Here is a 13,053-nt window from a genome sequence, read left to right as displayed (position 1 = left end):
CCAAAAATCTGACAAACACTGGAGGTAGTGGTTCCAGGATTGGTTAGCAAGCTCAATAATTCCATCAGAGACTTATCTTTTCACCTTCCCATTCTCATAATGTTAACTTTGGCCCTCAAGCTGATTTGCCTTATCATTGACAGATAATCAGACATTGCATTAATTTAGCATCATTCCATCTGCATAGTTCCAGAAACTGTATCATTACTCATATCATACAATGTAAGGAAACATTGAAGGAAACAAAAGAGCTTTCTAATGCTTGCATCTCTATTTGTTTTTAAACCATGCAAGATAACATGGCCTAGAAGCCCCTCCCTCTGGTAGACTTTTCCTTGTGGGTCATTGGTCAGGACTAGGTTACATGCTACTGTCTAAGGGAAATAGGATTGCTATAATGAACTAGACCTGTCTTAATTCACCTCTTGAAGCTGAGCATATTGCCATTCAAAATGAAGTTAGGATTCTATTAGCTAGGAAACAGAAAATAGTTGCTGCAAAGGAAATCAGCAGGATATGTCAGAAGAGTTGCTCTGAATGAGGAGTCAATATAAATACACCTGTTTTATTGGTTACAAGCTACTTCTCTCAGAGAGCTTCTTCTGACAGTCAGGACAGGCATATCTAGTATATAATTCAGGTTTGGTTCCAGGCCATCCCAGTAAGGTGAATAACACAATAAAGCGAGTCACACAAAGTTTTTGGCTTCCGAGTCCATGTTTACAGTATACAGTTTACAGTTATTAAGTGTGCAATAGCATTGTGTCTAAAAATTGTTTCTAAGTGTGTTATTGCATGCTTAATAACTTAATTAAAAATATTTTACTACTAAAAAATGCCAGTGATCATCTGAGCCTTCAGCGAGTTGTACTATTTTTGATGGTGGAGAGTCTTGCCTTAATGTGGATGACTGCTGAATCATCAGCAGTGGTGGTTGCTGCAGGTTGGGGTGGCTATGGCAATTTCTTAGGACAATGAACTTTGCTCCAGCAACTGACTCTTCACAAAAGATTTCTCTGTAGCATGATGCTGTTTGATACCATTTTACCCACAGCAGAACTTCTTTCAACAGCAGAGTGAGTCCTCTCAAAACTTTCCACTGCTTTAACAACTAAATTTCTGTAACATTCTAAATCATTCGTTGTTACTTCAACAATGTTCACAGTATCTTCACCAGGAGTAGATTCCTTCTTCAGAAATCACTTTCTTTGCTCATCCATGTGAAGCAACTCCTCATCTGTTCAAGGGTTATCATGGGATTGCAGCAATTCAGTCACATCTTCAGGATCCACTTCTAATTCCAGTTTTTTTTGTTTTTTTTTTTTTTTTTTGCTCTTTTTATGTATCTGCAGTTACTTTCTCAGTTGAAGTGTTGAATCCCTTGAAGTTATCCATGAGAGTTGAATTCAACTTATTTCAAACTCCTGTTAATGTTGATATTTTTTTACCTCCTGCCATGAATTATGAATGTTCTTAATGGCCTCTAGAATGGTGAATACTTTCCAGAAGGTTTTCAGTTTACTTTGTCCAGCTGCATCAGCGAAATCACTATCTATGGCATTTACAGCATGAAGAATGGATGTTGTGTTAGCATGCATGAAGACAACCCATGAATCTTGTGCATCTCTATTAGAGCTTTTGGGTGACTAGGTGAATCGTCAATGAGCAGTAATATTTTGAAAAAAATCTTTTTTTCTGAACAGTAGGTCTCAATAGTGGGCTTAAAATATTCAGTTAACCATGTTATAAACAGGTGTACTGTCATTCAAGCTTTCTTGTTCAATTTATAGAGCACAGGCTGTGTAGAGTTAGCACAATTCGAAAGATTCCTAGGATTTTCCGAATGGCCACAGGCATTGGCTTCAGCCTAAAATCACCAGCTGCATTAGCCTGTAACTAGAGAATCAGCCTGCCCTTTGAAGCTTTGAAGTTAGACATTGACTTCTCTTTAGATAGGCTATTCCTCCTTGTGATAAAAGGCTGTTTCATCTGTTGTTTCACACAGTCACCTTCATCTACGATCTTAGCTAGATCTTCTGGAAAACATGCTGCAGCTTCCTCATCAGTACTTGCTGCTTCACCTTGTACTTTTATGTCATAGAGACAACTTCTTTCCTTCGATCTTATGGACCAACCTCTGCTGGTTTCCAAATTTCTTTTTGCAATGGCCTTACCTCTCTCAGATTTCACAGAATTGAGGAGAGTTAGAGCCATGCTCTGGATTAGACTTTGGCTTAAAGGAAAACCTAATCCAAAGCCAAGGTGTTGCCTTAGTGGGTGATATGATCTTCCATCCACATCACTACAACTTTTTCCATATCAGCAACAAGATTGTTTTTCTTTCTTATCATTCATGTCTTCACAGGAGTAGTACTTTAAATTTCCATCAAGAACATTTCCTTGGAATTCACAGTTTGGCTAATTGACGCAAGAGGCCTCATTTTTAGCCCATGTTGGCTTTCAGTGTGTCTTTGTCACTGGGCTTAATCGTTTCTAGATTTTGATTTAAAGTATGAGATATGCAACTCTTCCTTTCACTTGAACAGCTGGAGGCCATTGTAAGGTTATGAATTGTTATAATTTTAATGTTGTTGTGTTTCAGGGAATAGGGAAGCCTGAGGAGAGGGAAAGAGATGGGAGAATAGCCAGTCAACGAATCAGTTAGAACGCACACATTTATAGATTAACTTTGCCATCTTGTATGGGTACCATTTATGGCACTCCAAAACAATTGCAATAGTAACATCTAAGATCACTGATCACAGATCACCATGAAGGATAATAGTAATAAATTTTGAAATATTGTGAGAATTTCCAAATGTGAGATAGGGACATTAAGTGAGCACATGGTGGTAGAGAAATGGTTCCCATAGACTTGCTTGATGCAGGGTTGTCACAAGCCTTCAGTTTGTAAAAAGTGCAATATCTGCAAAGTACAATAAAATGATGTATGTCTATATTTCACAGAATAGTTTTCAAAACCAACATCATTTTCAGCAAAACCGGCCTGAATCTGGCAAAACATTTGAAGTTTAAAATATACTTCCTCTTTCATCAGTAACTTACATTCATATTTTCGGGTACTCATTGCCCAAAGCAGAGAATTAAACGGCATCAATTATAAAAGCATGAGTTAACAATGAGGAATGGCATCTGTTTACTGGCTTTTCTTATTAACTTTTATTATATACATTTGTCTCTTTTCATCTTTACGGTGACATCTAAGTGGTAGCTATTTTTTTCAGCTTACCAATGAAGAAACTGAAACAGAGAAAGTTTAAATTACTTTTCAAAGCTACACAGTAAGTCAGAGAAAGAGCTAGGTCTGAGGTAGCCTGCATATTCATTTGCAGTAGAATTGCAGTGAGTTGTGAGGATAGAAATATACATGGCACAGCGAGAAAAGCACTGGATTAGAGGCCAGAACATTTAGGTTTGCATTTTCACTGTGCTTTTTATGAGTGACTTGGGAAAGGCTTTTGGCTTCTCTCAGGTTTAATTTCCTCAGTCCTTATGTGGAGATGATGATGATGTTGATGTTGATGGAGATAATACTGATAAAGAGAAGGATGCTTTTTTTTTTTTTTTTTTTTACACTGCAGCTTTGTTGTGAAGGTAAAAGTTTGTGAATGTGGTTGTCAAATAATTTTCATTTTTCTTCACAATTTCCATTGCATTATTTCATCCTTGGCATCTTATTGTTAACTTCATGAATTTGAAATCAAGTTCTGGCTTTGTATACTCAAGGCCTATATGGTACTCCTCCAAGAACTGTCTACTTATGAGATAGACTTCTCATCCCCCTCCTTTTTAGTTCAATTCCCCTGATTTGTTTAACTCAGGGTTTCTCAACCTTGGAACTATTGATGTCTTGGACTAGATAATGCTAAGTTGTAAGGGCTGTCCTGTGCATTGAGGGATGTTTGTCAGTATTGCTAACCTTTACCCAATAGAAACTAGCAGCAACCTCCCCCTCCCCCATCACAGCTGTACCCATCAAAAATGTCTCCAGGCATTGCCAAATATCCTGGGGTAGAAGGGTGCAGACAAAATTGTCTCCAGGTGAAAAACACGGGTCTAACTTTATGATCTATATTTTCTTCTCCCAGACTCAGAATTTGTGTTTAATTCAACTTCAGTAATGTAAAATATATACTTCTCTTGAGCTGTGTTTTGTCCCAAAATAATGAATGAGCCTTTCAAATTATTTCATAACTCAAGACACTTTGTGAAATTATCCACATTGTGCTTTGAAAATAAAATATAATCGAGTTTTAAAACAACGAATCAAATTTTTCCCATAGATTAGTTCAATCCATTTAAGTCACACATATTTTTTAAAGAAATCTGTACTTGGATTATTAAAAATAAATAAACCTAATTTTTTTACACTGAGAAAAGGAAATCTTTATGTAGGCTTTACTAACCTGACAGATGACTTTAAGCCATGATGACGCCCAGTTGTGCTGAAGATGAGATTATGACAGGGAAGACATTTAAATAACATATACATTGGATCTTAAAATGTTTAAAAATTAATGTGAGTTTAATAAGAAAATGTACTTCAAAATCCAGATGTCCTAAAAAGGCAGCTATAAAATATTCATGAGAAAAACATAAATTAATTTAATAGTTATCTTGACTCTTGTGGAACAAAGCAATTTTAGTACCCAGAGACTTAAATTTCCCTTGCCACAGACAGATGAGAAATTCATCGTTTGACATGGTAAATAGACCCACTCAGTTGATATATTTGAGGCATCTGTTACTTTGACATTTGAATTGTTATTGAAAACCTTTCCTCCCCGAACTTTATATAAATAGGAAAAAAAAATTCTGTTTGCTATTAGGGAAGTTAAAATGGGCAAAGGAAGTGACTACAAACAGATTCACTTTGTCCTTGTTAATACAGGTTCACCAGAAGGAGCATTTGTGTTTAAAAGGCTTTATGAATTATTTATAAGGGAATATTTTGAATTAGATGGCCAAGAACTGTGTGTGGGAATGTTTGAATACAGGTACCTTGATTCTATTAGTTCTGGTCCCATCTGTAGATATCTTGTTCTGAAAGGGTATTGTCAGGTCACTTGTTTATGCCTGTGGTTCTTGCCCTAATTTAAACAAAGAGAAGTCATTTGTAATTTTCTTTCTGAAATCTGTTTTTCCCCCTCAGATTTCTAGAAATCAGGCAGTTTTCTTCTAATAGCCTTCTAGATATTAGGTAGATAATAGCATGGATGAAAATTGGTGGCAAAAAGTGAACAGATCAGAACGTGAATCTTGGAGTGAGCCTAGAATGACGTTTTGAGGGACTAGGGTCTTTTCTTCCATAAATCTTCCATGCTTAAGGTTCCTTGAAGTTTCCTTCAGCTGGTTGAAAGACCCTGCCATACTGTGCCTATACCATCTTCCCACAGATGAGTTTCTCCATCAGGAAATCCTCCATAATTAACTCTCTCAGCATTTCAAAGAACTGGAGCTCATCAGAGAACACTGGTAGCTAGGTCTCTGCAGACCACTACTGAATTTTCTCAACATACGGGTTTCTTAGTTTCCTCCTACTATCAGAAAAAACAACAAAAAAAATAGATTATGGATTACCGATTGTCTGGAGGTGAGGCCTTGGGTGAGAACAAGGAGTACTTGTGAGAGCAATGAAAACCTTTTAAAGCAATTCCATGGCTTACAGTTTTATTAATAAATAAGATTACTCTGGCTGCTCTGTGGAGGTGGATGTGAAAGGATCACAATGCATGTTAGGAGATGTGCTAAACCTTTGCAGTTGTGCAGGTGAGAGATAATGCTGGACAAGGATAATGATAATGGAATAGAAAAAAAAATTTGAGAAATATTTTGGAAGTAAAACAAACAGAACCTAATGAATTTGATAACATGTATGAGAAAGAGTGAAATTAAAGATGGCACCTAGGTTTTTGACTTAAGCAACAGATGGTTCGTGGTGCCATTTATTCACATAAGTAACCCTAGGAAGAAACACATTTTAAAAGGAGAAATTTAAAATTTGAGTTTTAGATGTTTTGATTTTGACAAGCCTGTAAGTCATGAAAAAATGCAGTTAGATATATGTCTGGAGTGCAGGGGAGATAATTACTACATTTTGACAGGGTGATATGCTGTCTCCCATGTAACTTTTTATTACTCTTTTTGTGAATGAGAGTTTTTAAGAGGGAAATTTGGTTCTTTAATTCAACCTTCCTTTACCTTTCTGCTCACATAAAGAGCATCAAAAACAGAAATTCTTCTCTGATTAGCATTGGTGTTCATGTTCCATTGATGATAGCAATATGTTTGTCTTCATGGTAAATGGGGTGTCAATCTGGTTATCTCGTATCAGATGACTCCTTCATAGTTTAATCTCAAAGCTGAAAAAAGATTAATGGGAAATGTCATAGTGATACATCCCATGCTTAGAATTCAATAATTTCATTTTAATCAGCTGCACATTATTGGTAACACTGAATCATAACTTTGCTTGCTTTTCAAAGATACCATGACCTTGCATAGCCGTATGAAGTGAATTAAAAAATCTGGATCTATTTAGTACATTTTATTAGAACTATTGATGTTTTTTTTTTCTCTCTCAAGAGAAACTTGATACCTTTAAATTATCAACACACTGTCACACAGCAAAATAAAACAAAAGAAAACAACTTTACTTAAGGGATTGTCTGAGAATCAGACAGCCTTGCACAGCATAATGAGTATCTCTGCCTCTAGAATACTGTATTAAACTGGAGGGGTATAAAAGAACCTGACTTTTACCACTTTGCATTTTCTTTACTCTTAAAATCCAACCCATATTTTGGGAGGTGGGATTTCATGTTGACAGTTAAATATGAAGTCCTAATTCATTTTGGATAATTTGGAAATGAAATTGAAAAATACCTTTTGCTAACAGATAATTTACACCACAGGATTTACTTTACATAATATATCTTTATGAGAATTTCAGAATTCAGAAGAAAAGATATTCAGTATCTTCTGCATAATATGTCATCTCTGAATATTTTCTTTAATGTGTTTCGAGTTTTTTAGGCTTGGAAGGATTATTACTGTAAAAGTAATTTTAACATTCTCTTTGATAAAATGCAAAGAAAGAGAGAACAATCAGTCTATTGTCAGAATACATAATCATATGGTTCAGGTTAGAGAAAAAAAGGATCTTGACATTCAAGCAATTGGAAAGTATCTTAGAACTCAATTAGCCTAGCATTTGCATTTTTCAAACAGCAAGTTTTTGTGTGTTTTAAACAAATGACACAATTTCCCTACTATTTTAATACATATTATTTGAAACTCTGGCTACTCTTTATCAAAAAGGAAGAATCTAACTTATTTGGATAGAAAAGTGTTCCAATTTGATCAAAACAGCTTAGGTGGAAACAGATCTTGGCTGAATCTGAAAACTGCAAGTTAACTATAACCTATATAAAGGTTTGAAGTAACTTGGTTTTTCCTCAACCATTTTTACTTGTTAATAGTATTTTGAAATTTACTATTAATAATAATAATAATACTTTGTTTTGGAGAGGGAAATCCAACTGCTATTCTGGATCTGAGTAGGCAATAATCTTCAGCTTTCTTCTGGATAGAAATGCCGAACATCAGTTCTATGTGTCTTAAGTCCCTAAGACTTATGCTGATTCTCTGCATTTTGCCCAGCCTTGGGGCTCTTGCCTTTGGTTAATGTCAAGTTAACACATTTGTCAATTATCAAATTTGATTTTTAAGTATGTTGGTGGAGACTGAAAAGGAAATGTGGTATAATTTTAACAGAGTCCAATTTATTTTCCAAAAGGCTGTGCTAAAGTGCTTCGGGTTCAACTTAAGGAGTAACTGAAGTCTGTTCTTTCTACACATTAGCTGTGTGATATTGGGCAAGTTATTTAACCCTTTGAGACTCAGTTTCCTCATCTGTAAAACAATACTCATTTTATAAGGCTGATGAAATAAAAAAGTACCAGGAATAGTGCAAGCATCAAAGAAATAGCTATAGTAATTATTATATTTAATTTAATAATAGTTACAATAATACTGTTATCATTATTATTATGTTTCTAGCTTGCCCAAACTGCTTATTGGTTTTTCACTAACTCAAGCTAAATTACTAAAAAGAGTATGTTCAGGAGAAAAATGTTGTTCAGTTGAAGATGGTATATTTCAGCCAGGCTAATGAACTCATTCTTCCAAAAGTTTTTTTTTTTTTTTAAGTATTTTGAAATTGAATTTATAAGATTGTAAAGTGAGAAAGGCTTATTGCTTATGTTGTCCAAATACTTATATACAACTAAAGAATTGGAGTTACAGCTTCCTCAAATTCACATAGCTACTGAAGAGTAGAGCTATTATGCAAGCCTTCTGATTTCCAGTCAAGTGTTCATTTGTTATTACATGCTGCTTCATAAAGTCTGAAGTGACTTGAGAAATAGGTTAACCCAAGAATGTGTGAATGTCTGAGCTTGACCTGCTGCACTAATTCAGGTCACATATATAGTCGACCCTTAGTATTTGTGGGGGGTTGGTTCCAGGACCCCCCACAGATTCCAAAATCCATGAATACTCAGTTCCTTTATTAAAAAAATGTAGTATTTGGACATAACCTACACATATCCCCCCCCAATACTTTAATCTTTAGATTACTTATAATACCTCATGCAGTATAAATGCTATAAAAATTGTTATGTTGTAATTGTTTAGGGAATAATGACAAGAAAAAAAAAGCCTGTATGTGTTCAGTACAGATGTGACCATCTGTTTTTTTTTCCCTGAATATTTTCAATCTTCTCTTAGTTGGATCCATGAATGTGAAACACACAAACATGAAGGGCCATCTGTAATGTCCTTCAGAAGAAAATTAGCTCGAGTACTCACTTGCCAGATTACCAGTAATCAAGTAATTCCCTATAGGGCTCACTTTTCCCCACTTGAAAATCCAAGAACCCCAAGTAAAAGAAAGAGGGCTGTATCTACCCACTTATTTGAGCAGAACAGAGAGAACTTAGAATTACATCAATCTGAATCACCCTTGCTTCCTACTGCCAAATGGAGCTTGTGCAGATAGACTGTGATGCAGTCTAACACAGGCTGCTTGTTCTCGACTGGTCCAGAATCCCTGAGAGAGGACCATTCAAGGTTAAACATCTTTTAGAAAGCATTGTCTTATTCTCTTGGTTGTGAGTTAGGCTCAGAGGATCCTTATGTCTAAAGATGGCAGTTCTTCATGCTTAACTTTCTATGTTCTTCCAGCAGTCATTCTCCATGATGCTGGCTATTCCAACTGCACAGCTTTCTTTTCCTTCTCTAAGATCCATGCAGCAGAAGTTCACCGTTTTCTCTTTTCAGTCCCCGAAACAAAATAGTTTGTTATATGCTTCTGAGACAGTAGAGCTATCCATTTGTGTCTCAGTTGTTAGCTACATCAATGTTCTCCAAGGAGCTCTGCTTGATTTTATCTTTGGAGAGGAGATCAGTGTCAGCGAACCAACTTCCTCTAGAGATAAAGGTGAATTTCTGGCAGCCCTCCTCAAAGTAGGGGAAGAGTGAAAGACAGTCAACTTGGCAATTGAAGACTCTATTTATATTTTTTGAATGAATAAGTTAAAAAAAACGTAGATGTGAAAATCTATATCATCATCCAAGTGATAGGGTCATAAAACTTGAAATTTTATTGTACTTATTATACATATTTATAATTTCATGTGTAGTTTATATAATTTTATATTTATAATTTTTGTCTCAAAGCTTTGGTTAATCTCTAAGTGTGGGAGAGATTTTCGAGTAAATCTGCAGTATGATCCATTTCTACACTAAATTTCTAACTATATAATATATATTCTAAATGTTTATGTGTAGTTGTGCATACATATTTTATAAACATAAACTATTTGGATTTAACATTTTAGAAGGTTTGGTTTTATTTTGGCCACATTTACAAAAATGTAAGTACAAATTTAAAATAAGTTTGTGTTTGCCCATTATCCAGCCACAACTTCAAAGCATGCCATACTTGATAAGTTTCTAGATGTGTTTTGGTGGCAGACTGTCATCTATGCAGCCAATCTGGATTATAAAGCAACTCCTATTTCAAGTGTTTGGCCTATAAAGAGAATAAAGTGGATGGCTGTAGGTCACACTTAGCCACATCATTTCATTCTCTTGCCAGACAAGGTTGGGAATTGCCTGGAGGAGCTGTTATATACTCTTTGGAACTATCCTTCCCTAGAAAAGAATGTGGCTGTTTGAAAAATCTGTTCCAAGCAGGAAGCTACATCAATGGAGAACTGTTGTTGTTATTATTTAGTTAGTGTCTGGACTTGGCATTTGAGGTGAGATGCCAGTGCTAATTGTCTCAAAATGGATGGAGAGGAGCCTTGAATATTTCCACATGCCTTCCTTGGCCAAAGGTGCTTTCACAGAGTTAATAAATATTTGCTCAGTATCAATTTGAAGCTCAGAAACTCACAAACAAATGTGTTCCTCTAAAGGGCAGAAGCAAGCTTTCTGTAAGAACAGGCCAATATTCCAAACATGTGACATCAGCTTTTGTGTGAAATTTTAGTTCCAGGCCTTTGGAGTCTCTTCAGTAAACTTTAGCATGCTCAGGAGAGTTTCCTATACATATGTTTCACAATGGTTTTCAAAATATGTTTTAAAAATACCCTGGAAATTTCAGGAATATCTTGATTTTGAAGAAGATAAATCTCTTAATTAGGGGATAAAACAGAATATAGTAATGATTTAGAGAGTTACTTAGTACTATAAATACTTCTGAAGACTTTTTTTTAATGGAAAAGAAATTGAGGAAACAATACTAATTATATCTTCCAACATCTGGACTGGAAAATTAAGTCAATGCCTAATTGCAGACCTAGTTATTATTCTAACTGAAGATTCTTATAAGCATGTGTGCCTATGCTGGTTCTAAGTCTTACAGTTGAGGTATAAAGGAAAATGAGGAAGAGGGGGTTTCTCATGAGTCTCCAGTCCAGCATTTTATTAGAGCTCTGCATTGATTGCCTTTTGTGCAAACACTCCACAAGTGGTATTTTATTGTCATTCTGCTATTGTGTCCACACTTTCTTTGAAAGTATTCTTCTGGGAAAGGTATGCTTTGGTTTCAGGATAGGATTTAGTCATTTATGAGTCCTTTGACTTTTCTCAAAACTGAAAGTTTCACTCTTAATCACTAATATTAATGCATTTTTTATTCATCTATCCTTTCCTGTCATCTCCACATATTAAGATCTCATTTTTTCTCATATTTTTAGTGTCTCCTTTCAAATTGGAGTATCTTCCCTGTCTTCTAACATTTGAAGTTTCTCAGTCTTGGATAAACAAACAAACAAAAAACAAACCCAGTGCCTTCTATTTGATCTTGATGTCCTTTCTTTTGACACTCATATTTCTTTTATTTCTTAACCACACTTTTCAGAGAGGATTTCTCTAATGATGATCCTGTGCCTCACCACTTGCTTTATCTGGTTATCACTTAATTGGATCCTAAAACACCTGCAAATTGATTTTTGGATGTAGTGCAAGAGGTGTATAGGAGAAATCAAACATGTCCTACCAGGTAGTTCAAAGGTGAGCAGCTGGCAAAGGCAGACTTTACATCCTCTGGGACATCACTACCCAGTGTGGTAAGCACTAGCCTCATGTGGCTATTGAGCAACTGAAATATGACTAATGTGACTGAGGAGGTGTCTTTTAAATTTTACTGCATTTTAATTAATATAAATTTAATTTTAGAAATTGATGTCTACTTCAGTTATTGGAAAACTTTTAAGTCTGTTAAGAACAAAGTATGTCAGTCTACTTTTTCAACCATAAATTTTATGAAATCTAAATATGGAACAAGTATTTTTGCTAAAATTTTCGCATCCAAATTGGGATGTGGTGTAAGTGTAAAATACCTAGCAGATTTCAAAGACTTAGTACTAAAAGGGAGCATATAAAATATCTCGATAATATTTCTAGGCGGGGTGTGGTGGCTCATGCCTGTAATGTCAGCACTTTGGGAGGTTGAGGAGGGTGGATCACCTGAGGTCAGGAGTTTGAGACCAGCCTGGACAACATGGTGAAGCCCTGTCTCTTTTAAAAGTGCAAAAAAAAAAAAAAATAGCCAGTCATGGTGGCGGGCATCTGTAATCCCAGGTATTTGAGAAGCTGAGGCAGGAGAATCGCTTGAACCCAGGAGGCAGAGGTTGCAATGAGCCGAGACCACGCCATTGTACTCCAGCCTGGGCAACAAGAATGAAACCCCGTCTCAATAATAATAATAATAATAAAATATTTCTAAAACTTTTGGTTATGGATTAAATTTATAATATTTTAGATATACTGGGTTGAGTAAAATATATTATTAAATTAATTTTACCTCTTCATTTTTGCCTTTTTAATGCAGCTACTGAAAAATTTAAAATTACATCTATACCTTGTATTATATTTCTATGAGCTATTGCTGCTCTGGAAACTCAAAAAGAACTACCTCTAAGTTTTGGCTGGGGCTGGAGTTGCAAAGTGCTACTCATAAGAAAATAATGAGTATTGACCTACTGGTGTCTGTGGTGGAAGTAAAGGGACTGGTGAGAAAATCAGAGTCTGACCCAGGTGATAGGAAGCTACATTGAAAATATGTGTAGGGCAAGGATTAAACTAAAAGGAGTACTCAGTGAGAAGCTCTGCACACAATGAGGAACTGTGGCCAGCTGTACTGAATGGATTCGTTTAGCTATGAAGCAAATGGGTTACTGGAAATTATATAAATTTCATGAATCAGTAACAAAAGTAGCAGCTGTGACAAACCACAGGGATTCTCTCTCATTTGTTTTTTACCAAGGCAAAGATTTTAAGGTGCTGAACTAGAAAATACTATTATAAACTTAATTTGCCCCCTTGCTGGTGGCCTAAGACAGTATCTATTGTAATTCTAGGTAAAAAGCAATTTGAAGGGGTGTTCCAATACGTTGGCATAAGAAACCCATTCCCTCTCAAGGTAAGGGCTAAAGCATTCAATTATTATTTCTTTCGTAT

Source organism: Macaca mulatta, chromosome 2 (genome assembly GCF_049350105.2).
Source record: "Macaca mulatta isolate MMU2019108-1 chromosome 2, T2T-MMU8v2.0, whole genome shotgun sequence".
NCBI lineage: Eukaryota > Metazoa > Chordata > Mammalia > Primates > Cercopithecidae > Macaca > Macaca mulatta.
Note: the sequence above shows the minus strand (reverse complement) of the source record.